This window comes from Muntiacus reevesi, chromosome 3 (genome assembly GCF_963930625.1).
Source record: "Muntiacus reevesi chromosome 3, mMunRee1.1, whole genome shotgun sequence".
Taxonomy (NCBI): Eukaryota; Metazoa; Chordata; class Mammalia; order Artiodactyla; family Cervidae; genus Muntiacus; species Muntiacus reevesi.
In genome coordinates, this window is record NC_089251.1 from 218,764,635 (window position 1) to 218,788,955 (window position 24,321).

General features: G+C 36.8%; 1 protein-coding gene across 1 annotated transcript in view; it reads left to right on the forward strand.

The window, feature by feature from the left end:
- Positions 1-24,321, forward strand: part of ARHGAP15 (Rho GTPase activating protein 15) — a 677,158-nt gene that overhangs the window by 478,897 nt on the left and 173,940 nt on the right. The gene's annotated exons all lie outside the window — the stretch shown is intronic.

A 24,321-nucleotide genomic window follows, 5' to 3' on the forward strand; every position in this document is an offset into this window, starting at 1 on the left:
AAACACATTGAACTTACTTCTATTCTAAACAAAGTCTAAAGCATTGGTTCCTGGCCCTGACTATATTTCAAAATTGTATTGGCTACCTACTGCTGGGTAACAATGTTACCAGCAACTTAGCTGCTTAAGCAACACATATTTATAATTTCCCAGTTTTTGTGGGTCAGAAGTAGATTAGCTGAATTCTGCATAAGACTGCAATCAAGGTGTCTGCCAGGCGTAGGCCCTGATCTGGAAGCTCAAGTGGGGACAGGTCTGCTTCCAAGCTCCTGTGGTTTTGGCAGGATTTAGTTCCTTATGGGTTATTGAACTTAAGGCCTCAATAATACTGGCTGTTGGTCAAAGGCCTTGTGGACCTCCCCATATACTATCTCACAATATGGCAGCTTTCTTCATCAGAGCAGTTAGGGAGAAAGACCAGTGGCTGAAGTAAAGTTATAATCTTTTGTAAGATATCAAAAAGGTTATAACTCAACACCATTGGTGCATACTGTTGGTTAGAAGCAAGTTGTGGTTCCTATCCATACCTTAGAGGAGAGGATTATAGAAGGCATGAACACGAGGGGGAAGAGATAACCAGGGATCATTGTAAAGTCTGTCTACCACAAGAATCAAGTAGTGGGACTTTTTGTTTTTTTAATTTTATTTAATTTTTATAGATCTTGGCCACTGTTTGTTTATTTTTTAAAATAGTGTATAGTTGCTTTACAATGTTGTGTTTCTGCTGTGCAACAGTGAATCAGTTATATGTGTGTATATATATATCTCCCCTCCTTCTTGAGCCTCCCTCCCTCCCACCCACCATCCCACTCCTCCAGGTCATCACAGAGCACCAGGCTGAACTCCCTCTCTTATACAGCAACTTCCCACTAGCTATCTGTTTTGCACATGGTAATGTATATATTTCAATGCTGCTCTCTAAATTTGTCCCCCATTCTCCTTCCCCCGCTGTGTCCACAAGTCCACTTTCTATGTCTGCATCTCTATTCCTGCCCTGCATATTTGAGTTTTGAAGTTCAGTCATAAAAACTCTGATGCAAAAGGCTGAGGTTAGAGCTCTAAATATTCATTTTCAAAGAAAAACTTTCGAGCCGAGTCAAGTGCATAGCCAGGTTTGGGAACCCCTGTGCAATGTCCAACTAGTTTTATTCTGGCTATTTAGAGAAAACATGACCTACAAACCATAAGACATGTGAGATGTGTTTTTAAGAAAAGAAGAAATAGAGTGTGAACCCTTTTTTGTTAACCAATTTTCTAATAATAAATGGTTTTCTCTTTGACTATTGATTGATATAATAATGTTAACTAACTTTTATGAAGTCTGAATCATGATCTAGAATGCAACTAAGAAATTAACGTCATGAATGTAACATGTATGTTATTCATATGATTAAAATTGCTGACGTTTTTCATAACTCCAATCCTTTTCCAATATTGTAGATTCTGGAATAAATGAAAAGGAAAATTGTTGTGCCTAAGGATTTGCTAACAAAACTAAAGGGTAAATAATATTTTAAAATGTAACAGAATAATACTAACGCTAGCTAGTGCTTGAGAATCTACTATATGGCAGGTATGCAAAGTTAGAAGTATCTCTAATCCATATAGAATTTTGCTAGGTAGATAAACTTTATTATCCACATTATGCATACATGAAAACTGTGGTTCAGAAAGATTAAGTAACGTTTCTAAGGCCACAAGGATAATATGTTTTAAAGTCAGACAATGAACCCACTTTAAACTTACTCCAAAGAATATGTCACTGGTTGCTGGATTCAATTTACTGTAGGGGAGGGAAGAGAGAGAGATTTTCTTCTTTTTAACATCAAAGAACCAAAAACCACTTATTATGCTACTATACTTTCTTGATGTCCAGTCTGTGGGACTGTTATAAAAGGAAACCTCATTTTAAAGTGTTCTTTCAATAAATAACCCCTAACTGCCTGTGACTTCATGGAGGGTAGTAAGTTTGATTCATTTTTGTATCCCTAGTACAACAAAGTGCACAATACTCTTTATGGGTTAAATAAAGATTTGGTGCGACAAAATTAGGGAATGATGACCTTCTGATAAACTCCTATCAAATGGTATCATAGGTACATTGAGTTAGGTTCTACTTCTTAGGTGTCTGAATAAAGAACACTCAAGCAATATTTCGATTTATTTTCTCCCAGACTCCTATAAATTAACACTCAATTTAGATTGGATAAAAAAAATCATGGGACACAAATAAAGAGTGAAAAAAATCCCAAATTCCCATTCTCTGTCTCAGTGAGGAAAAGCTTGAGGAGAGATGATTTGCTGCATGTCATTGGCTATTGGGCAAGACAGGTATGTTATAGGAAATAGTGGTGCTACTTTGCTTGCCATCTTGGCTCTCCAGAATGCTGGAATTGACAAAGTAGAGAGAAAATTAGAATTGACTAAATAGAGATGAAATTGATTGTATTACTCTTGTTAAGTCCTTGCACTGAATTTTGAATTCTGAAAGTATGCTTTGGTTTTTGTTTTCACCCAGGAAAGTCCCTGTTGCCGATAATTTTGGCTTCAGTGACTCACATGTGGCACCTCTTTTTCAGGGTACTCCACCTAGTTGAAAAGCATTTCCTAACAAAAGTGTGCTATGGGGGGGGGGGGGTATTCTTATTACTTCAAAGTTTCTTCTAGAAAGAAAAAATAGCAAGTATAAGAGGCAGGAAGGAACTTTTTCAGGTCCCCATGATCTCCCTGAAGAGAAGCATCCAAAGTTTACAAAGTTAGGGGTGAAGCAATGATCATATGAAACTCTGAGTGACTTAGAGTCATGCGGACTTCAAAATCATCCTCCGAATATACCTTGACATTCATGGCCTACTGGAGATGGAGTGGTAGGTATGCCTGTCCACTTTCCTCTTCTCTGAGGGGCCTGAAACATCAGAATTGATATGGAAGTGAGAAGTGAGCTTCATAAAATAAGATTTTGGCTTTGACATCATTTGTTCATTGACAGACACTCAAAACCTTCTTACTATGTGCCAGGCAACATGGAGGATGCTGGAAATATAGCAGTGAATACAGCAAATGACATTCTCATTGACATGGAGCCTATATTTCCATGGATATTCGAATCTAATAGCCAAGAAACTTGTTGGTCTATTCAATGTAAATTAATAGGAAACTCCTAGGATCTGCAGGCCCCACAAATTCTTTTTCCTTCCTATCTCTCTGATCTTACTGTGTCCCTGTCTCTCATCTTACTGGTCTTCCACTACCCTGGCTTCTTTCCTTCCTTCCTCAGACACATGAAGCTCATTTCCTTCCCAAGGCTCTGGATTCTGCTCCTGTGTGCCTGAATGTGCTTCCTCCAGTCCCTACCAGCCTCACTCTTCTCAACATTCAAATCAATTTTTCAGCAAGACCTTCCATTACTAGCATGTCTGAAACATGCCTCCACGGTATCCACCCATCCACTCTCCATCCCAACGTTTTGTTTTCTTTACAACATATACTGTCTGAAACTGCCTTGCTTCTTTATTTGTTGCTTCAGTTACTGCCCTCCTCCTCTACACTGTAGCCTCTATACAAGCAAGATTTTACCTGGTTTGGTCTCCTAAGTAACCCCCCCAGTTCTTACTCTACTTGGAACATAATAGCCTTCAAGTAGGTTTTTGCTGAATGCGACTTAATTCCTTAAGTGAATTAATGAATAATGTTGGACCACCAGTGATGATTAGGCCTGAATAGACTACCAGGCTACTTAGGGCCAAGGTGTTATATAACCCTAAGAAAAAAATCTTCAGAGTTTGAAAGTTTATGTCCAGTCGACCCGATAAACCACCAACTTCTCTTTACCTCTTGCCTCCACATGAGGTCATAATCTGATTGTCCAACATGGACCAGATAATAAAGACTTAGCAAAATAAAGAGGCAGCTGTTAAGATGGAAGACCAGAGCCAGCACTACCATCCTGGCCCAATAGGCCAAGAAAAACTGCCTACACAATGGGCAACTCTCAACCCAGGTGCTAAGACCACAATTAGGACTGTCGTCTACTTATGTGGATGTCCACAGTGTGATTCCTCTCAGTGACACTGCAGATTGCCAAGGCTCTGCCAGCCCCATGCCAATCTGCCAAAAGCCACCTCTCAAATTTCAAGGCTGAAACTGCAAGGGACTTTCCTGGTCTTGCAATGCCCCACCCCCAAAAGTATTATAAATTTAAAAGTATATAAAAATCAAGAAATGAGGAAAATTAGTTTAAGGAATAAAGTAAGACTTTAATTTGCTTAAGGATGACTTGAAATGGAGATTTATTTACTCAAAAATATTTACTGAAAAACCTTCTGTGAGTCAGGGCCTCTTCTAAGTACTGAGAAGAGCCCAAGGGAGTCAAGATCTGGTGAAGTATTCATTTTGATGACAAGTGATAGATTTTAATCAAATATACAAGGTGCTTACTAGATAAGCCAAGAATCAAGATGGTGACATGATAAAGAATAACTGAAGGGATGAGGAAGATGGTGCTCATTTTCGGTGATCTGTGAAGATCTCTTTGAGGAGGTGCCATCTGAGTAGAGACTTGCCCCAGCAGGAAGGAGACGGGGACACAAAGATGTGGAGGGAGAGCTGACCAGGCGGAGGAAAACTGGTCCCAGAGAATCAGGTTTGTATGACCTCAGGAAACGGAAATCAGAGAGATGGGCAAAGCCACCCAGGGCAACACTTGCAAAACAAGATAAGAAGTTTTGCCTTTCATTCTAAATTCAATAGAAAGTCAAGGGGTGGAGGGGGGTGGCAGATAATCACAAAATGATCTGATATTATTTATTTATTTTTAAGTCGTCCTGACTGCTATGAGAAGAATAGACCGAAGAGGACAAGGGTAGAAACCAGGGAACAGTTAGGAGGTAATTGCAGTAGGTCAGTCAAGACATAATGGTCACTGGTTTACATGAGGCAATCTCCATAGTATAATCTGTCTTATTTTCCATGTGTCTTTTGAACGATTTCTTTTAAGCCATTAGTTGCAATGAGAACATTGAGGTCCAGGAGTTAGATAACTTTGATGGGTTACCGTATCACCTCTTACTAGCTGTGTTTTCTTGCTCAAGTCACTTAGCCTTCCTAGGCCAGTTTTCTTGACTTTAAGGCAAGACCATCTGTTCTCTAGAGATGAGTTAATCACATGAAATAATGAATCAGTTATAGTGGAAAATGCTACATATGCTTGATTTTACTGGGCTTCACTTTATTATTCATAGACACTGCCTTTTATATAAATTAAAGGTCTGTGGCAACACTCTACCAAGTTTATCCATGCCATTTTTCCAACAGCAGTTGCTCACTTTGTGTCTCTGTGTTACATTTTGGTAATCTTCACAATATTTCAAACTTTTTATTATAATGATTGGTATGGTGATCTGTGATCAGTTATCTTTGAAGTCACTATTGTAATTGTTTTGGCGCACTGTGAATGGTGCCCATGTAACACAGTGAACTTACTCCACAAATGTTGTGTTTGTTCTGACTGCTCTACCATCCAGCCATTCCCTTGTCTCTCTCCTTCTCTGAGGGCCTCCTAGTCCCTAACACACAGCAATTTGGAAAGCAGGCCAATTAAGAACCCTACAGTGGCCTTTAAGTGTTCAAATAAAGAAAAGAGTCACATGTCTCTCACTTTAAATCAAGAACTGGAAATGATTAAGCTTAGTAAGGAAGGCATGTCAAAACCTGTGACAGCAGAGAGCTAGGCCTCCTGCATCAGTTAGCCAAGTTGTGAATGCAGACAGAAGATTTAAAAAAAAAAATCAAAATGCAACTCTGAAAGGCTGAAAGTGAAAGTCGCTCAGTCATGTCTGACTCTTTGCAACCCAATGGACTATACAGTTCATGGAATTCTCTAGGCCAGAATACTGCAGTGGGTAGCCCATCCCTTCTCCAGTGGAACTTCCCAACCCAGGCATTGAACCCAGGTCTCCTGCATTGCAGGAGGATTCTTTACCAGCAGAGCCACCAGGGAAATTAGTAATTCACAAATGATAAGAAAGTGAGTCTTATTGCTTATATGGAGAAAGTTTTAGTGATCTGGATAGAAGATCAAACCAGCCTAATAATATTCCCTTAAGCCAAAGCCTAAACCAGGGCAGTGTCCTAACTCTCTTCAAGTTTATAAAGACTGACAAATAAGGAAGCTGCAGAAAAGAAATCTTAAATCAGCAGAGGTTGGCTTAGGAGATTTAAGGAAAGAAGCTGTCTCCTTAACATCAAAGCACACGATGAAGCAGCAAATGCTGGCATAGAAGTTGCAGCAAGTTTTCGAGAAGATCTAGCTAAGATAATTAATGAAGGTGCTACACTAAACAATGGATTTTCAATGCAGATGAAACAGCCTTCTATTGGAAGATGATTCCATCTAGGACTTTCACAGAGAAGAGAAGTCAATGCCTGGCTTCAAAACTTCAAAGGACAGTCTGACTCTCTTGTAAGAAGCTAATGATCTGGTGACTTTAACTTGAAGCCAAAGCTCATTTACCATTCTGAAAATCCTAGAGCCCTTAAGAATTATGCTGTATCCATTCTGCCTGTGCTCTGTAAATGGAACAACAAAACCTGGCTGACAGCACATCTGTTGACAACATGGTTTCCTGAATTTCTTAAGCCCACTGTTGAGTCCTACTGCTCAGGAAAAAAAAAAAAAAAAGATTTCCTCCAAAATATTGCTGCTCATTCACAATGCACCTGGTCACCCAGGAGCTCTGATGGAGATGGACAGTCAGCTTAATGTTTTCATGCCTGCTGACAGCACACATTCTGCAGCCCTTGGAGCAAGGAGTAATTTTTACTTTCAAGCCTTATAATTTCAGAACTATATCTCATAAAGTTAAATAGCTGCCATAGATAGTGATTCATCTGATGGAATTACACCAAGTAAATTGAAAACCTTCTGGAAAGGATTCACTATTCTAGATGCCACTAAAAACATTAGTGATTCATGGGAAGAACTGGAAATATCAACATCAGTAGAAGTTTGGGAGAAGTTGATTCCAATCCTCATGAATGACTTTGAGGGGCTCAAGACTTCAGTGGAGGAAGTGACTGCAGATGCAGTGGAAAGAGAAAGAGAACTAGAAGTGGAGCCTAAGATGTGACTGAATTGCTACAATCTCATGATAAAACTTGAATGGATGAAGAGTTGCTTTTTATTGTTGAGCATAGAATTTGGTTTCTTAAGGTGAAATTTACTCCTGGTGCACAGGCTGTGAGGATTCTTACAATAGCAGAAAAGATTTAGATCATTACATAAATTTAAATGATAAAGCAGAAGCAGGGTTTGAGAGGATTGACTCTAATTTTGAAAGATGTTCTACTGTGGGTAAAATGCTATCAAATAGCACTGCACTGCAAGCTACAGACAACTTGTTTGTAAAGGAAGAGTCTATCAACATGGCAAACTTCATTGTCCTATTTTAAGAGATTTTCCCCAGCCAACCCAGCCTTCAACAACCACCACCCTGATCAGTCTGTATCCACCAACATTATGGCAAGACCCTCCACCAACAGAAAAATTATGACTCACTGAAACCTCAGCTGATGGTTAGAAGTTTTAGCAATAAAGTATTTATAATTAAAGTATGTACATTATTTTTGTAGAAACACTACTGTACACTTAATAGACTACAGTAGAGTATAAATATGACTTTTATATTCACTGGAAGGCCAAAAATTTGTATGTTTCACTTTATTGTGGAATTTGCTTTACTGTTGCGTTCTGGAATCAAACCCATGATATCTTCAGGGTATGCTTGTAGAATCAGAAATTATATCGAAATGTGTCCCTGACAACCATCCTAATGGTGATAGCTATTTTAATACAATGAGGTGTGTATTTTTTAAAAGGAAACAACTTTTGGTAAAAGGCTAATCTCATATCTTCCTTGGATTATTTAAATGTAACTCAGTTTTTTCCCTGAATCACCCCAACCCTCAGGAATTGCTGCTCCTTTTAAATTATATGTTTGCAGTTTCAGCTAGTTGATTCACAGAAATCTCATGTTGTGTGTGTTGTCATTTATTATTAGCAAGCATTATGTTCATATCTTATCTTCTCAACACACTGAACACTCCTTAAGAGCAGAGACCATAAGTCTGTCTGTCCTACTTTGCTTTGAAATCTCTCTTGCAGTGAATAGAATCTCTATGCATTTTAATTAATATGTTGATCAGATCCAGAATTGGGATATTTCCTTCAAAAAGAAAAAGAAGTATTTTACACATGCTAGAGAACACTCTCAAAATGAACTATTTCACTGCGCATTGCCAAACTCTGTTCCAGAAACAATGGCAAGAAATGCATAAAATGTCTGACTAGGTACTGGTGACTTTTATTGTCTTCCTTTTTTCTAAAACATGTTCTAACTTCCTACAGTTAACATATGTTTCTTTTGAAATAACAAAAGAAATGCATGCTTTGTTTTAAAAGAGTTGTGTAAATTCGCTTTAGGAGAATGGCGCTCACCCTTAGAACTTGCCAAGGGAATGTCGGTACTTGATTCTCTAAAGCACTTTCAATGCAGTCTCACTGCTGCTGCTGCTGCTAAGTCACTTCAGTCGTGTCCGACTCTGTGTGACCCCATCCCTGGGATTCTCCAGGCAAGAACACTGGAGTAGGTTGCCATTTCCTTCTCCAGTGCATAAAAGTGAAAAGTGAAAGTGAAGTCACTCAGTTGTGTCCGACTCTTCGCGACCCCATGGACTGCAGCCTACCAGGCTCCCTGTCCATGGATTTTCCAGGCAAGAGTACTGGAGTGGGGTGCCATTGCCTTCTCCGGCTGTCTCACTAGATCTGTATAAAAAAGCTGTTCACTTTATAGTTGAATGAAAGTCTCTATGAGTTTAAATGACCTGCTAAAACTTGCATTTGTTTCATTCAAGTGATATTTTGAGAAGGCACTGTGTCTCATGGTAATCTAGAGACGAAATGGATTTAAGGCCCAGCTAAAATCTTCAAAAACCTGGTCTCCATCTTGGATGCTCTCAGGGTGAGCAGAGTGTCTGATAGTTTACTTAACGTAATGTCCATGAGATCCTAAAAAACTCACTAGAATAATGTTATTTAAATAGCAGTTTGCCTTGCTGTTTCACCATCTCATCTTTTACATTTTCCCAGATTGTTTTTTTTTTTTTTTGTGGTCTCCCCACTCCCTGCTACATTTTTCTCTTGTGAATGGCCTGTTCACCCTTCTGGTTAAATCGTTCCTTTAATGCTCTGACAACCATAAAGGTTGTCTCCTTTCTATGCTCAAGATATTTCAATTCAATGTCCCATCAGACACAGGGACAGAAATATGTGTGTATATTATTATTTGATTGGTCCCAATGGAAGGAACAGCAGATCTGTCTTTCTGGGCAAGAGACACACCATCATTGGTTTTGCTGACTGGTGACTTCATCTCTTTGAGACAAATCTTGTGATTCCTGGGATCAATCTCAATGGAAGTTAGCTGCTTCTTCCACTGTGTTCCTGTATGATTGTGTACCTGTGGTTCAGCAGTGGTTTTAGTCTATTTTGCATCATATCTTTCTCTCTTTCCTGACCATTAGATTCCAGGAAGTGAAATGTGCTTCACGCTTACTTATGGATTTCCCATTATGCCCGTCATGTGCCAAATACATTATAGGCCCTCAGTAAAGTTGTCCCTGCCAGAGCCTATGATTTCTGCTTGCCAAATACTCAGCCAGGAGAATATATGCCTTGGCATCAGCATTGCACTTCTAACACCAGAGAGCTATCTGACTTGAAACTGAGGTCAGTCATCTCAAAGTGCAGAGGGACCAAAGTGTGCCTTTAGAGCCTTCAAGCCATTCTGCCCTCACCTCTGAGGCCTCCAAAGCCTGCTTTCTCCACCTTCATACTCACAGCACCCAAGCATCTGCTCTATGCCTTTTCCTCTCCCTTTTCTGATACTCTCTGCTGACCTTTATCATCCTCATTCCCAAGAGTCTGCTCAGACCTTGTAAGGTGACAATCTGTTAGCCTCAGTAAACTAGTTCAGACTCTTTACTACGTAATAGAGTGATATAAGGGGACTCCTATAACCAGGCCAGTAGTGAGGGTATCAGGTTTCTACATAAGGCATTTTCAAAAAGTGATGTTGACTCATCTCAAAATCATACCACTTTGACAACTTTAGAGCCAACTGTGCCTGGAATTTTCTTTTTATGGCTCAAATGTGTAGCTCTCATATGTTAATTCTGAATTAATATAGCCCTCCTGAATCCTAAATCCAGGTGTAATTTCTGAGATCACTGTTCTCAATACTAATCCAGTTATCTGAAAATTTATTCTAATCAAAAACTTTTAAATATAAAATATACAATTGAAACAAAAAAAGACCATATTAAGACTCATCTAAAACACTTAAAAGTGAAGTATACCAGCTGGATAAATTCAAATCTCCAATTACAAAACTGGAAATTCAAAAACGGAAAAAAACTTAGATATTTTTATATGTTTCTTCATTTATACCACCTTGTGTGTTTATAGAAGAAATAACATTCAGGTACTTTTCATTTCACTGTGACAAGAGAAGAAAATGCAAACCACAATGCAGCCTCATGACTCAAAAGTCTGTAACTGGTATTAATGAACTTTTAAAATGCTAATTTTAACGCTTACCCCAACAGAAAGACGCCTTAGAGCAAAACCTCTCATTTCTTATCTGCTGAAAGCAATGTGTTTGCATCCCTTACAAAAAAAAAAAAGAAAAGGGTTGAAATAGGACTTTTGAATGGTTTAAAGTTTCAAGGACTTCTCTTGTTCACAGTTATTCTTCTAGAGAAAAGAAATGTATAAAATCACATCCCTTAATGGTCCCTCTGCTTGAAAATGGAAATATTCCCAAATATGTTCCACTGTAGGAAAATCAAAAATAACATGTAAACTACAAATATGTTAGCCAATTGAGAATATTTATTAACTAAATAATTTAATAATAAAGAAAATGCCTACTTGATTAATTGTTACAGAGTAAAAATTACAATAAAACTGTCTTGATCAGTGCTTTGCAGAAGCGCCATTACTGTCTGTGCAGTTGTTTAACAAGGATTTAATTGGAAAGATAAGTGAATGCACATTTAAAAGTATTGTTAATTTGCTTTATAATCACCTCATCCTTCACAGTATTGACAGCACAAGGCACAAACCCCTTTCTGTTTTACAAGTATTATTTTCCATATGTGCACAATAAATTCTGAAGCAGTAATTGGAAATTTTATGGGTTCCAACATACCTAGTATAGTATGTTTAGAGGTGCACTCTTCCTTTGTAAGAGGTAACCCAGTTCTAGTTGTTGGAAACAAGTGACAAATCTGACTTACATATTTCTCCCATTCCCTGCAGATCATAATCATATTTGTTCCATTTATAGAAAAATTGCAGCTTTTATATTTTATGTTTAATAAAATCAGGATTGAGAGGAGGAAGAGTTGTCTGAATTATTTTTATTCTGTGACTATTTATACTATTTTCTTGAAAATACATGTGAACAGTAGAGAATGGTTTCTAGACTGTATGGATGGTCATAGCAAAATGCATTTTCCTGAAAATAGTTGCTCCTGAATCTGTTAAAGGAAACAAGAAAAGGTGCAAAGAACTTCTAGCACAATGTCTATTCCTATGCCACTTATCTAGCATAAACACACTCCATTATCCTCACAAACCCTTTAGAGTTTGGAATCACTGAGTCAAAAATCTAATCAGTGTGATTTTCGAGATTGTGTGACTGTAACACCTCAGATTTCTAGGAGTGGGAACGTTGCTGACCAAGTCTCCATTGCCCAGAGCCCAGAGCCCTTTTTTATTTATTTTTAATTGGAGGATAATTGCTTTACCATGCTGTGTTGATTTCTGCCGTACAACAACATGAATCAGTAATAGTTTTATATATATATATATATATGTCCCTTTTCTCTTGAACCTTCCTTCCACACCCCACCCTACCCCACCCCTCTAGGTTGTCACAGAGCACAAGGCTGAGTCTAACACTGTTTTAAAAGCAGTCCTTTGCTTAGTCTAAAGGGGAGAGAGAGTGTATTGTTTAATTGCTAATGCTGAAGGGGGTGACAAGACCCAGGTTTTATTTCAAAAAAGAATGAACATATAAGCCTTGTCTTAAAAATGATGAACTATTAATATAATCAAACCTATTCCAAAGGCAAGAATTGTCCCAGTTGTCTGTTATCTCTCAAAGATAAAGACTACCCCCCTCCTCGATTTTGATGAGAGGGGCATGTCCCCAAAGTTTCTCAAGTCAGTAACACTAAAACTGTGAAAATACTTGGGAAACATGCTTAATGCCCCCCTCAGCAATGCCCCCAACCTGCTAGAATCGGTAGAAATATTCTTAACGTTGGTTAAGTGTAGATGTTTTTCATGTGGACAGAAAATGTTGCAACAATAAAAGCTTAGAAATTCTTTTGAGGAAAATTTTCGTTAGAATCCTTTTTAGTAAAAACCCCTTTGCCCTCTTGATAAAACATGTGACCTCATATAATGTCATGGGAAAAATTATTTTTATATTTAGTTTGGCCATGCCTCTAAACCTCTAAACCTCTCACATTTACAGTAGCTTTTTATACTTACAGGGTAAAATAGATAGACATCGAGTTTCACATGTCTAGAGATTTGCCAATAAAATGCTAATAGCCAACCATTAGTAATACCTCACCAATCTCACAACTCTTTTTTTAATTCCTTTCTTCATATATGTATGAAAAAGAAATAGAAGTAATCTTTAAAGTATGCACATAAGTGTGCCTGTGTGTCTCTCTCTCCATAATAGATAGATAGATAGATAGATAGATACAGTTTCTCTAGTAAAATTCTTCCATGCTGTTTCACCCTCCCCATATGTATATGTACTTGTGTGTTGTGAAAACCATACACAGGTATATATATGTACACTCTTCAAAGATTATTTTTATTTCTTTTGTAAATTTCTCCCTTAGAGGCATGCATTTTAAAATCTTTTGTCTCGGGTGAAAGTGTCTTTGGGACCAAGACCTTTCCCTGCCCCATTTCAACTAGTCAGAGCTGAGGCTGGTGCAGTAATGAAATGTCCAGCTGTCCTTTAATTAACCGAAATGAGGAAAATGGAATGTTTTGATGAGAGAACCAGGATTGTGTGCGGGGTAATGGGAAGACTATATGTTTCTGAGCCTTCCTGCATATGACGGAGCCATGGGGTGCAGGAAAGCGATGAGGCTTGTTTATGCTCCAGTAGGGGGAGCTTTCTTTTCCCTCCTGTACAAACAGCATGGTGCATGTGTTTAAATACGCCATTCTAAAATGCAGACTTTTCATTTTCATTTTGCAAGTGGGAAATTTCGCCATGTGATGGGCACATTACTCTTCTTAGCGACACATTTTGTGCAAACTCATTTGGGAAAGAATAGGAAATTTAGAATACTGCCTTCATATTTCTTCTGGAAATGTTAGCCTGAATCCATTATTTCCAAACCTGATGAGGATTACAGTTCATTTGTATTTCACAGCAACCCATATTGTATTCTGTTTTGTGAAGTAAATAAGAGATGATACCATTCTAATAGTGCCTGTGTTTTGTTTTCCATATGAATAGTCCTATTCTGGGGGCAAGAGGGAAGGAAAAGGAAGCAGGGACTGGAGTACTTGATTTAGCCTTCTCTAGATGGAATATGTTATTTTGACAAAGAAGTGCCCTGAATTATTTTATAAATAATCTAAACTGGAGGAGGTGGAATATAAACTCACTTAGGTCACTGAGTACATCCATATTCAAACGACAATATAAAAAGCACTGTTCGGTAACACCCAAATCTATATCTCTTATTTAACAAGTTTAAAATACTCATGGACTAACCTGATTTGACAGCAGTGTAGGTGGATGCTTTTGCCAATGAAGAAAATTCTTTACATACAAAATAATTTCCCACCACCATTTCACTATGCCTGAAATGCCATGATTAGAAAATCAATTACTCTGGCTAAGGCAAGAAAGGCAAATAATCTTACCTCTTATACTAAATACAGTTAATTTTTAGTGATTAGATGGTTGTGTTAAGGAGGATACTAAAGCAATGTCTTAAAGAGAATGACTTCTGTGATCCAAAAGTGATGTATGGCATAGGCATTATTTTTTTATATACTTTATTTTGTATTGAGGTATAGCCATTCACATACAATGTTGTGATAGTTTCAGGTGGGAAAGCAGAGGGACTTAGCCATACATATATACATATCCATTCTCCCCCAAACCCCCTCACATCCAGGCTGCCACATAAAACTGAGCAGAGTTCCCTGTGCTATACAGTAGGACCTTGTTGCTTATCCATTTTAAATATAGCAGTGTGTATATGTTGATCCCAAACTCCCTAACTATTCCTTCTTCCCATTCTTCCCCTGACAACATAAGTCCATTCTGTAAGTCTATGAATCTGTTTCTGCTTTGTAGATAAGTTCATTTGTATCATTTCTTTTTAGATTTTGCATATGAGATGTCATATGATGACATTATTTTTTAAAAAGAACCTAAGTAGGCCTGCCACAAGTTTTCTATTTCTGAAATATGGTATTGGATTAACAAAAGTTAATTATTTGAATGCAAATATCATATAAGGTTTATGCATTAAGGAAATATAATGAACAAAAATCTGTTTATCAGGCAGGATAGCACACATCTTAGTATACCTCCAAGAGAACACAGCAAAGAAAGAAAATTTTGGAAGAGTCAGGAGAGAGGAAGAGTATATGATAAAGAATTAAGAACTCAAGAGAAGTCCTAGAAGCATAAGAGTCAAAAAAAAAAAAAAACCTTGACTCAAAATGAGTTAGATGAGAAAGCCACATTTTACTGAACAATTTATTACTAAGACTAACTCTGTTTTACCCACTAAGTCCTCCCCACCCCCCTCGCTTTGATATAAGGTATGACTAAGCCTGGTAGGCTATAGTCCATGGGGTCCTTATGAGTTGGACATGACTGAGCGACTTCACTTTCACTTTTCACTTTCACGCATTGGAGAAGGAAATGGCAACCCACTCCAGTGTTCTTGCCTGGAGAATCCCAGGGACGGGGGAGCCTGGTGGGCTGCCGTCTATGGAGCCGCACAGAGTCGGACACATCTGAAAAGACTTAGCAGCAGCAGCAGAAACTAGTTTGGTTGACTCTTGTTCATTATGTAAACCATATATTGACTTGACTCTCACTGAAATAACAGGAAGTCCAAAATAATCTTTCCTACAAAAAATGTCCCATCTTGTCTCATGACTTCAGCTGATGACTGTAGACACTGTCTTTCTGTCTATAACTATCATTTAACTGTGGATAGAACAAACACCCTAATTAAGAAATAAAAACAAGTCACCTGAAATACAGAAAAACTAAAAAGATATATCTAATCAGTCTTCCCACTTTACTTTCACTTTGTTTGGGCTCAGGTTGATGAGACTTGGGGCTTCCCTGGTGGCTCAGAGGAGGAGACCTGGGTTCAATCCCTGGGTCAGGAAGATCCCCTGGAGAAGGAAATGACAACCCACTCCAGTACTTTTGCCTGGAAAATGCCATGGGTTGAGGAGCCTGCTAGGCTACAGTCCTTGGGATCACAAAGAGTTTCATAGGACTGAGCAACTTCTAATTTTTTGACTAACCCTGAAAAAGCTTGATGAAACTGCCATCTGTGCAAGACCTCAATGTTCAATTTAAGTTGTGTGTTGACTTTAAATAAACGTACTATCTGCCCATTTCTTATACCACTAAAATAAAACCCCCTTCATTGGGGATTATGATGAAATGTTGATTTTTTAATTTATTGGCATATTTGGTCTCTCACCATACAGCAGCTCAAAAATTTAGCATCTTTAAAGAAACAAAAGAGTAAATAGAAAATACAAGTAAATCAGTTAGAATTCTTTGATTTCAAGGAATAGCAAACCAATTCTAGTCGATTTAAGTACATTTTTCATGCAACTAGAAAATTCAGAAAATAATCCAGACTCAATCATGACTAAAATTGGTTGCTTAAACAGCCTCACCAGGACCTAGATTCTGGATCCCTCAGCTTTGCTCAGGCTTCACATGGTGGCAAAAATGGTTGCAAAATCTCCTGGTCAACATGGTCCCCTGGAATCTTTTTCCTCAACAGGCTTGAGTACTAATGATCAAAATTGACTCATTAACCAATATTTCTGAATCAGCCACTGTGGCTAAGAAAATCACACGGGGAGATTGGCTTAGACCAATGTCACGTGATCCATACTTGGTGGTAGGGATAGAGGCCCACTCAGAGCATTTGAACTGGCATAAAGAAGTCAGATGTTCCCCTGAGGAAATTTGGTGTACAAGGTCCAGAAGTAAGATGCTCTGTTCAATGAGTAGATGAACTTTTGCTGTTAAGACAGTGGATGTTATACCATGGAGACTGGTGTGTGGAAGATACACTCATGGAATGCACATATCTTCAAGCAGTCTTCAAACACACTTAAAACCTCTTTGGGTAAATCCATTTCACAGGGTTTGGGAGCTTTTTTAAACATGCAGTAATTGCTTTAGGATGATGTACACAAACATTGCTGTAATTGATAGGTTCAGGAAAGGGGTAATTGCATCCTAGTTAAAATGGTTAGCTTGCTCCAACACAAGCAAGGGCCCTAACATGTTCCCAGCTTTTAATTAATCTATAGTCTTTGGACTGTTCTAGGAGAAAAACTTATATGTTTTCAATGTATTTTAGGTTGCCAACATTGAAAAGAAAATAATAAGCACATGATCATATACAAACATGTACCAAGATGTATAAAATTACAATAGAGTATTAAAAAGAAGAGACTTAACCTTGAACAGGCATAGGTAAATGTTGAGAGTCAGAATAATGATGTAGAACTATATACTCCAGAACTAGGTTAAGGTGTGATAACATACAGTTCAGCAAAGGGTCTGAAACCATAATATGAAGAACTTTGATGGCTCCAGGATATTTAGAAATCCTTAATGACTCTCTAGACATAGTGGGAGATGGATTTTTTGGTTGATATTTTTTGTCACTGTTGGTGGCATCTGTGCAGTAGAAGATGCCTTCATACAAGAAGAGAAAACTGGTTTTTTTTGTTGTATCACAGACACATGACAAAGTGTTCAAATATAATGCAAATAATTACAAACTGATGTATCCAGCAGTCTAAAAATTGAATAAATTAGCTTTTACACATGGGCAACCCTTGCTGGAAAAACTACAAGTCAGAATCCTTCTATTTGAATCTATTTTATTTTGTTAATAGATGAACTAATATGATAGGCATTTAATTGTATAATGTATTAGCCATTTTTCTTTGACATATCATTAAATTTAAATAGTATTAATATTTTACATTTCATCATATACAATATAAAGTTCATATGTTTTCCAGCCAAACAGAAAATGTGCATTGATAGTAAATCTCTTGAAAGTGGGTTTTAAGATGCTCAGTATGCAAAACCTGTTCCATTTATACTGTTTGATCAAAAATACTCAAATGCCACAACATAATAAGGCAAATGCTGTAAGATGACAATGATGACAAAACTGTATTATTTTTTAATCAAATACAATGTATTGCATATTTAGGCATAATTGTGTAAATTGAATATTTAAGAGAGTATTTAAACTGTGATAGGAGTCATATAAGTACATGGTCTTCTCAGGGATGGTTAAATCAGAGGGTGGGAAGTTGCCATTCATTTTGGCTGTTGAATAGGCAACTAATTCAAACATAAGTTTGCTAGAAGAGGATTTGTAGCTGATTCGCATCGTGGACACTATCTTGGCAAAAAAGAATCTATTTGAATTTGACCTATCATGGTTTTCTCTCCTTGAGGAAGAAAAGTTATTTAGTTGAGTTAGGGCACAGTACTTCTAGTCTCTGTGTGCGTCAGTTTGATCCTTTATATTCTGTAGATATAGACTGTCCTTAATTCAGATCCATGTTCTCAGAAATGTGTGCCTATGATTATGAGGGGAACTAGCCCAGAAAGAATAAGCAGCGCAACCCAGATCCATCCAATTTCCAGAAAAACTGCCCAAAAGATATGCCTCAGATGGAGGAAATTAGCTAAATATTTTATCAAGAGAGGCCAGTGTTCAAAGGCAACTTTTAAAATTGAGAATGAAGCATATTTTTGTTGTTGCTGTTAATAAATATTTTGGAGGGACACACCTTTAAGTGAGCAACAGTTCCAGGCTTTACCCAGCTCTTCCCACACAAACCTCTCCCTCTATTACCAGCAATGGAATAGCATTTGTTTGTTATATTAAGGACGAACACTAGGAGATGAGAAAAGGCTTTTTATTTCGAATCTTGCCCTAGTTTTTCAATGATATGGATACAGAGCCAATTGAAGACTAGGTTGATGGCATATTCCAAAGTTAGAGGAGAAACTCAAGCAACATTTTCTGTTTTATATTTAATTAGTAGACTCAATTAGGGGGCCAAAGATAGGTGAAAATAACTTGTTTCATCTCAGAATATTCAGAGATTTGTGCTATCACAATTAAATATAAAATGAAAAGACAAAATTTAACTGTGAATTTACTGTATCTATTACTGTAAAATCCAGATAAATTCCTTCAGAGTTCACCACATTCTCCAGAAGCTGACCACATCCTGCTATTTTCAACCCATACCCAATCTTATGCTCTTGCAAATGAATACAATCATTATAGGAAGAAAATGCTATTTTGCTTCCCCCTCTATGACTTGCTTTTCTGGATCTTTTTTTTCCCCTGAAATTCCCTTGCTTAGACCATGTTTCAAAATTCATCTCAATTTCCAAATTCCTTTGATGAATTAATCTTATTTCCTTAATTTTCCTCTTTTTACATGTTTTTTTATTTTGATATTATTTTATAATAATCAATGCCTTAGATTGCTCTACTTTTTAGGGTTTTTATTACATTAGTACATAATACTAATTCATATATGTATATTTCTCTTTACACTAATTCTGCAGTTGACTTGTATCCCCAACCAAAAACATCTTGATCCTCAGGAGTATCATATCTTATTCTATATTTTTACTCTTAAAGTGCCCAGAAGAGTACTTGTGACATAATAGGTGCTTAGTAGTGATGATGAGACTGATAACTCATGTTTATCAAGCCCTTACTATGTGCTAGGTATTGTATGTGCTAAGTGTTTGATTAGCGTTTTCTTACTGATCGTTTCAATAATCATATGTAGCAACTACTAGTATCACATCCATCTTCAGACTGAAGTATAGTGAGATAAGGAATTTGACAAAGGACATGAGTCATGCACATATATTCTTAACAGAGTTCTTGTTTTCAAGCATAGCTGTTTAACTAATTAGCTCCACAAAAAGCCGGAAGATGCAGGAGCCAAGCAACATCTATCCTGATACACTATAACATGTGTTAGACAAGCTTCAATTTTTTATAGCATCACTTTATGCAGAGCTGGGTTAATGGTGTCAAAGCAACAATTTTCTATGCCTGCTTGTGCATCACTGTGAACCAATGCACACACTTTAGTCCTTCCCAGAATAGGCTTCCACTCCAGAGCCCCACAAATGCTTGCAAATTCCTGTTCATCCTTCAAAACCCAGCTAAAATCACATCTCTGAAACTGTCCTCGGGTCCCTCAGGCACAGACAACCTCACCCTTCCTCCTCTTGACTTTCTCCATTATGCCCATGCTTTTTTCATAGCACTCAGTAGTTTCACTGGTAGAACCTGAATTTCATTAGGACAAGTATTGCTCCTCACCTTTGCCTCTACTACTTGGCATAAGTGATAGAAATAAATGAGTCTTAACTGACTTACTACACAAAAGAAAAAACAGTGCAGTTTATTTATGCATGAAATTAGCTGCTCCAATTCTAGAAATGGCATATTCTGAGCTCCCTTGGCAGCTCCCCTAACTTCAGATTCTCAGAATATATGGAAGAGCAAAATCTTACCTTCAAAGACAGTTTCTTAAAACCTTCCAAAGATTGGGGCTTCTCTCACAAATCACCTTATTGGTGGGGAGGGGATTGGAAAAGATGGGAACAGGGCCGTTTCTTTCTCTGAAAGACAAGAAATGAGATGAGATGAGATGAGATTACTCATTTAAAGACTCTAGAAAATGATAACTGCCATTTAGCATTCCTTCATTTCCAGTGTTTATGGTGCAGTTGTATTCTTGCTTCTGCAGGCTGAGCAGTCTTACTTGAGTCTAATATTGGACATGAGATCAAGATGAGCACATCTTATACATTAATAAGACTTTAATTTCAAAGCCTCATATCTTGTGTCTCTGTGTTTGGCAGCTGGTGTCCTGCAAGGCAATGGCCAGTAAGAGGCATGATTGCGCTAAATTGGAAGCATGAGGCAAAGGGGTGTGTTTTTACTAGGGGGGGCAGGGAAGGAAATATGAGGGTAGTGGGTTAGAAGAAATCATCCACAGATGCTGATCTGTGTCTGTTAGTGGATGGGATTTTTGAATTGTGTTAATTCCAGTTTCTGTGACAATTCATCAAAAATTGAGGGCAACCCATTTGAAAATTACCCATGGTTTCACTTCTAAACTAGATGCAGACTCTATGCCTTTGATTATTAAAATTATTCAACTCACTCAGTAGAGCAGAGAGGAGGGGCATAGGTAAATACTAAGCCAACTGTTATTCTGTAAGAGATTCATTACAGAAGCACAAGTCGGCAGAGCAAACGCCATCACTTTTTAACAAGTCTTCCCTAAACACCCAGCAGCAACTGAGGAGTGAGCCAAAGTGAGAATTTGGAAATTCATTTCCCTCCTTCAGAAATGTCTATGTGAGTGAGGGGGCAGTCACACTGAAAGATGTGGAGACAAACTTTTCTCTGCTTTTATTAAGCATTTTTAGATGAATTGTGGAAGGCAACTCGTCAGATGTCTACAGGGTTCTCTCTACTTCACAAAACTTCACCAATATCATATCTTACTCTATATTGAATCTGAAAAAAGTGATACAAATGAACTGATATAAAGCAGAAACATACCCACCACAGACATAGAAAACAAATTTAAGGTTACCAAACAAGAAAATGGAGGAAGAAGGATAAATTAGGAGTTTGGGAATTAACATATACACAGTAGTATATACAAAATAGATAACCAACAAGGGCCTACTATATAGTGAAGGGAACTATACTCAATATTTTGTAATAACATGAAAAGAGGAAAAAAGAAAAAGAATCTGAAAAATATAGATATAAAGGAAAAGAATGTGAAAAAATTGATATTAAGTATATATAACTGAATCACTTTTCTGAAACAAGAAGAACATTGTAAATCAACTATACTTCAATTAAAAAAACATAAAGGTGAAAAAAAGTAATATAAAATACATCTCTAACCTGCTTTCCAATGAGTGAGAAGGTCTCAGTGCTTCAGAAACTTTTTACGGATAACACCTAATTGATGTTCATTTAGCAAAAGCAAAACTTCAAAAGCTCCTTTCCTTTCATTCTGTCAAACACTGACTGAGGTCATGTGCCAACTTTCTCTTCAGGAAGAGGAGAGAACTCAGATGGAAGGTGTGTGGCAGGGAGGAGGAGTTGGATGTGTGTTAGCCGTATCCACTGCAAGAAATTTTTTCTTCATCAGTCCTACCTAGAGACCGGAGTGCATTCCTGATGCTGAGTTCACATGACCGCCATTGTAAAGAGGCAGGACTTAAATGGAAGAGCGATGGCAAGGGAAGCAGGCTGCTGATCCACGTACAAGCATGTCAAAGATTATTTAAGTGGCCAGTAATATAAACATCATGCTACTAAACTGAACAGTTTATCACATAAATATAATTGTCTTCTTTTAGAAGAATAATAAAAGCTAAATCCATATGTTACTTATTATCTAAAATTGTTTCTGCAAGATGTATTAGTCCCATAGAAGAAGCAGTTCTTCCACCAGAGGAGGACAACAGCAGTTTTATTATTTTACATTGTCATTTGTTTAATTTGTTTGCTCCCAGTAGTAGTTTCATAGATTTTTATGAACTGTTACTTTTATAAAAAGTCAAGTTATTCATGATTGATATTACTTGCATTCATTTTTAAAAAATAAGTCAGAAAGGTAGATGGCATGGATTTACTTAACAGAATCTGTTTAAAACAATGTTTCTGAATTCTTAGACAAATCGAAAATTAACATAGGGAGTTAGGTTCTGTCAGGGATATTTCTAAGATTTTGTCTGAGTTTATTTAAACATGGAGATCAAGTTAAAGCTCAGACTGGAAGACCTCTTGTGAGCAAGGATAATAAACTAGCAATTCTTATATTTAGAAATAATTCTGAATAAAATTTCCCCAAGAATGTTTTTTGTCCTGGTTACTGCAAAATACTAGTTTTATTTACTTATAGTTAAATGTCTACTACTAATTTTTAAGCATTTTATTGGTTGAGAAAACTAGTTTCTCCCATCATTTCTCAGAGTTTCAACTAAATCTTATCTTTTGCCTGCATTGAGATGCTTCTAGGTAAATTTGAAATTTTAAAATTGAAGCGTTATAGTTTGTATTCTCCATTAACTAATAGATTACATAAATGCAATATGAGAAAATATCACCCAAGATTTACCATTCTTATTTTTTCGAACTGCTAAAGATGCCTTCTATTGAAGTCAGATATTTGGAAATAAATGTCATGAAAGTAAATATCCAAAAGAATCTGAGTAAAATTATTCCAACAGTGTAGACACAAGGCAGGACAGAAAATCAGTAAATTCCAAGTCTTCTGGGAATCAAAGTATGTGAACGTTCACAATCTATTTATTTGTAGTATTCTGGTAAATTAAAAACCCTAGAAGAGAATAGCAACATTATTGCAACATAATCTAGATAATTAGAGCTTTAAAAATCTGACAGTATAAATATATATTTTCTGAAGCCAATTGAAATCAAACTATAATTCAGCAAAGCAATTTTTATGAATTAAATAATTTGTCACACATCTTTTATTCTCAGTTGCAAAATTTAAAATCTAAATACCTGAAAAATTCTGAAAATGAAATATGACCATATCAGAACAACTGACAGTGAAATCTGTAATTCTAAATGTACGTGCGTGCTCAATCATGTCCGACTACTTGCAACCCCATGGACTGTAGCCCACCAGGCTTTTCTGTCCATGGAATTTCCCAGGCAAGAATACTGGAGTGAGCTGCCATTTTCTTCTCCAGGAGATCTTACCAACCCAGGGATTGAACCTGTGTCTCCTACACTGCAAGCAGATTCTTTACTTCTTGAACCATTGGGGAAGACAATTCTAAATAGTCCCAAATAATTTGTATTCGGCTTTGGAATCCCTTGCAAATATCTTTGTGTTTTACTTTTTGCTATGAAACTAATTTTACATTTCCTAAGCATATTGATAAAAGCATAGAGAGATGGATTAGAAACATTCTGGGTGTTAAGAAATCATCTTGAGACTTAAAATATCCTTTCTAAATTTAGAGAAATGCAAGATAAATCCTATAAGAAGTTCATAGTTCCCTAGACTAAAACTAAAAGAATGTAGAGATTTGCTTAAGCCTGTAACTTTTCTTTATGATTCTATATTGACTGAATGTAGAGTGATAAAAGCACCTCAACTCTGACCTTAAGCAGTTATATTGCTGTTTGTTGAATGAATATTTTAGAATTTTTTGTATTAAAATATTAACTGTGACAGAAATTCAAACAGTACAAAAATACACGAAGAAAAAGAAAAAATGTCATGTAGTCATTTCATAAATAAACACATAATAAAATATACACATGTATAATTATGTTAATAGTCAGTGAATAGCATTCAAGATGACTCTTGATATAGTGATGTAGACAGAGATGGATAATAAGATAGATAAAAATGGGACTCTGCCATAGTTATTTTTTAGTAAAATGTTTTATGCTTAGTTTTACTTGAATTTTAAGAAGAAAAGGAAATTTAAATGAGTTTGAAATGAATGGCTAAACTTCAAATAAATATTTATTTGACCCGAGTGATTAGCTCCTTAAAGATAACTTAACCCTGAGTAAAATATTAAGATTTTGAAGTGAAAAGAATTATTTCCATTTAGAGTAAAATTTTTGCTATTCAAAAGATTTGGAAGGTGTTCTTCCTTCCAGATGATCTTCAATTTATTTAGGATTTTACTATTGACAAGGGTAACATTCACATTTGTAATCATTATTCCCAGTGTTGTTTAGACTTAGTTCTATGCTACAAAAGGAAAAAATGCTCACATCTAGTCATTTTATCAAGTTTTCTTTATTCTCAAGGACTTCATTTAAACTTTCTGTTTATTGCTTTGT